Source organism: Octodon degus, unplaced genomic scaffold, assembly GCF_000260255.1.
Source record: "Octodon degus isolate 3935 unplaced genomic scaffold, OctDeg1.0 scaffold00196, whole genome shotgun sequence".
NCBI lineage: Eukaryota > Metazoa > Chordata > Mammalia > Rodentia > Octodontidae > Octodon > Octodon degus.
Genome location: NW_004524772.1, coordinates 1,888,835 through 1,893,231, shown reverse-complemented (window position 1 = coordinate 1,893,231; position 4,397 = coordinate 1,888,835). Strand labels below are relative to the sequence as shown.

Genomic DNA, 4,397 nt, shown 5'->3' with positions numbered 1-4,397 from the left:
ATATATATGAAAGTAGACCTGTAGTTCACATTTAATTAAAATATATCTTGACTTTTTTTTTTTTGGTCAGAATCTCATTATGTAATTCAGGCTGGCTTTGAACTCCCTATATAGCCCATGCTGGCCTCAAACTCCTGGCTGTCCTCCTGCCTCAGCCTCCTCAGTGCTGGGATTACAGGCATGCACTAGCATGTCCAGCATGTATTGATTCTTAAGATATATTGTATTTTAAAGATTCCAAGATTTACTTTCTTTCTGTACATGTCAACACCTCTGGAAACAACCTATGTCCATGGTTGCCTTGTTGTAGGCATAATTACTTGTTCTGTGTATGGAAATTTGCAGAAAGAGCATCAGCATTTTGGAATGAAATTTCAGACAGTGCTGTGTTTCTGACTCCTGAATAGTATGGAGAAGAGTTTGTGTAGGAAATCACATTCACTTATGACTTTGGCTTACAAATATTTGGAAGATCTGGATTTGAGGGGTAGATAAGCATTAGGAATACCTTCACAAATACATTTTGTTTACATCTTAATTTTTACATGGGCTGAAGAGTGATATAAAATTAAAATGTGCATTAAAACTCCCATTAAGTCACCTGACTTAACACTGGAATAATCTGAATAGATACTTCCCAAGATATATCAGTGTCCAACAATGTATGAAACATGCTCAGTATCAGTATTAATCAGCAAAATGAAAATTAAAGCTATAATGAGACACCATTTTATCCCAGTTAGAATGGTCATTATTAAAAAACATTCTGGTGAGGATGTGTAGAAAAAGCAACTCTCTTATACTGGCAGGGGAAATGTAAACTAGTACAGCCTGTACTTAGCAAAGAGTCCTCAAAAAACTAAAAAATAGATTTGTCATATGATCAGACTGGCTCACTCCTGGCACATAGCCAAAGGAAACCAAATTAGCTTACCTATGAGATAACAACATATTCCTGCTGACTGTGGTACTTCCCAGTGGCTAACACATGGAATCAGACTTGGTACCCATCAATTGAAAAACGGATGACTAGGGTGTGGGATACTTGCACAGGGAATTACTATTCAGCAGAAAAAAAGAGTGAAATGTCTTGTCATTTACAGCAACATAAATGGAATGAGAGGGCATTGTATAAGTGAGACAAGCCAGATGGAGAAAAACAATAACTTGATGTATTCTATCATATATAAAAAAATCAAATCAAATCTATCAAATGTAGAAGAGTTTACCAGAATCTGGAAGAACAGAAGAAAGGTTGATAAGGAGAGGTTGAATTTCATTAATGTATAGTCTGTATGTATTGTAATACCACACCTAACCCTAGTAATATGTACCATTAATATATACTAATCGAAGTAAAAATTTAGAAGTCCTCCCAATAATTATGAAGTGAAAGTTCTGGGGTACCAAAAACATTGTGTTACAATTTTTAAAGACATATTTTTCGTCCTCTACATTGTGTAAAATAATGGCATTCTTAAAATAAATTGTTGATCTTGATATGGACATCGATTTTGGGATCATAGAATGGTTGAATTGGTAATTTTAAGAGATTTTTGTTGTTGCTTTATATGGTAAATGGCTGATATGAATCATACCATATCAAAGGAGACGTGAAAATTATTTTTAAGGCAGATTGAATAATAAAATCGAAAAAGATTTAAAATTTCCTTTCATTCCATAAATAATATTCTTCTTGAGAATTACTTCCCAAATGTGCCTTTTAAAAGTAAACTTCAAAGTCTTACTTTGAGCCATAAGTAAACTACTTTGTCTACTTTATTATAGACAATTATCTTGGAGGGTTTTGAAGTTTATTTCAGGAGAGGATTTAGCACTCCACAAGTTTATGTTTAAGACTGTGATATTGACTGATTATCTTTCCTAAGATGTAACAGACACAATAAATGGCTTGTAACACTCAATATTTTCAGATTGTTTGGCATTACTTTATTTGATGGTTATTGTTTCTAAAAACTCTTTCTTATCCCCTTTTCTGCAAAAGAAACCAAAATTACTTCCAAGTCACTTCATGGTCCATATTTACTTCATGTCTATGACTTAATACTATTAGTTGAATACAGTGACCCAATTTCCTTTGTCCAAGGAAGATATAGTCTATATCAGTTAAATTCTTAGGTCATTAAAAGGTAGCTATTTAAATGCTGAACCTAAAATTTGTTTTTTGCTATTTATTAAAGAGATACTTCCACAGCATGCTTTTCTTTTCATTAGAAAACACAAAATTAAAACCTTACAGTCTAGTCTCAGGAAAGAAAGTGCATGGAGGGGTGGATGCGAGGACACTGGTAGTGGCCGTAAACTACATTCAGAACTGATGAACTCTCAGCTTTTCTGATAGAGGTAGGCCTCTGGAAAGCACTATTGCCTGGTGTTATTCTGAATACCAGCTGCAGAAGATGCTGAGGCTTTCTTCTTCATTTCAGTTACTACTCCAGTATGGGACTCTCAAATGCACCTTTTTCCCAAGAGGCAGTTCTGCAACCTCACCACATGATTTGAATTAAGGATTACCTCACTCCTGAGACCTACCTTTGTAGTCAGGAAACAGCTCCATCTTGGTTCAGAGTTCAGCACTCCGAATCAGAAACCTTAGCGTAACCTGTGCTCCAGTACCAGCCTTCTGCCTTAGCCAGGCAGCTGCACCCTGGTCACCTCTTTACATGCCTACTCTCACATTTACCTTTAAAAGTCCCCATTGAGCACTAGAGAGATAGCTCAGTGGCATAAGCATCTGCCTGGCAAGAGCAAGGTCCTGAGTTTGATCCCCAGTACCATAGTCTTTGCTGGAACCATTTCACTTGTGCATGTGATTGTGTCTGAGCCTCCAGTCTCCTCTGTTTTCAGCCTGGAGCTCAGAGATTGCTCTTCTAGTTGCATAGCTATGACTTTATCACCTCTGTGTTCCTGTGCAGGGACTCCAGTGATTACTTGTTTTGATTTGTTTTTAATTATCTTTTACCAAATAATAAAAGAAAATTATCAGCACAGGCTAAGGCAAAATTTTGTAATTGCTTCAAACCTAGTTGTGTTGGAGCATGTCAATGACAGGGAATGAAATCCCTTTGCTGTGAAGGGCCACAGCACTTTCCCACAAGTCATCTGTGTAGACATTTGCTCTAAAATCTCTTCTGGAGATAGAATCAGTCACCCAATGTGTAAATCTTCCTTTCCAGATTTGATGATCACTGGGGAAACTTTTCTCTACGTACTCTTCAGAAACTACTCAAGATCAACCAAGTTATCTAAATGTATCTTCAGGTATTTTGAGGCCACATCTCTAAACTTTATTAACTTGAGAAATTCCTGAATACTTTCAAAGCCCTGACACTTAGTGTATTGTTCCTGCTTATATTCATGTGTCACCATTTTAATTGAGATACTGCTGTGGAATAGGTGTGCCATGGTTTATAGACATCACAGTATATAAAACAGATGGGGCTTTTGTCCTTGGAATGTTTAATAAGCTACCTTTTCTCACAATTATGGGCTCAAATTTATCAATTTTAATTATATATTCTCTTTTTAGAATTTGAAAATCATTTTCCTTGTTGGGAACAATTCTATTGTCTGTTAGCAAATTGTTCTCTTCCCCAAACAATAGGCCTCTTCTTTCCCTGTCTTTTCTCATTGCTTCAAATATGATGGAAACACACTTTATATTGTCATAAGGATTTTTCACAAGTCTCAGCTTATGTACAATACAGCACTTTTGACATAGATTTAAAACATACTGTCCAGATGGTTGTGTATGTTTTTCAACTTTACACTATATTGTATATATTTTTCCATTTAATTAAATATATTCTGAAAACATAATATTCAATGTCTGTTTAATGGCCTATCTTATTTAATCATTTCCTTTTTGGGGCCATTTGGTTTGAATCCAACTTGTTTTTGATTGTTTTGCAATTTTAAATAATGCTTCTGTGAACTTCTTGGTACATACTTCCTTGCCCAGATTTCTGATTAGTTCCTTATGCTCTCCTCCAGCCACCAAATGCCGTCCATTCCTCATGCCCAGGGACTGAGTATGCTGATGGCTTTTCCAGTTGATATCCAGTACGCTGTCCTTCTGGCTCTCTAGATCACAGGGCTGTTGTCTGTATGGCTTCAGGGCCTTCCACGATGCTCCTCCCCCGTGCACTCCTGTAGCAGCCTAGCGTGCTGTGAGGACACAGGTCAGGGTCTTTCCTCCTGACCAGGTGGTGATGAGAGGCGGGTGACTTCCATGTCACACCTGTGTGCTGCAGGCAGGCGTGGGGCAGAGAGAGTGTGCCATGCGGGGCAGCCACTGTATGACTCTATAAGTTGGGAAGATGTTAATACACAGATCTGTCATTATGGAGATGAATATTAGTAAACAAACAAAGAAG

General features: G+C 37.0%; 1 pseudogene; it reads right to left on the bottom strand.

Annotated features, from left to right (window-relative positions):
• LOC101566253 overlaps positions 1-4,039 on the bottom strand; it is a 20,518-nt pseudogene extending 16,479 nt beyond the window's left edge.
• Positions 4,040-4,397: the final 358 nt, after the last annotated feature.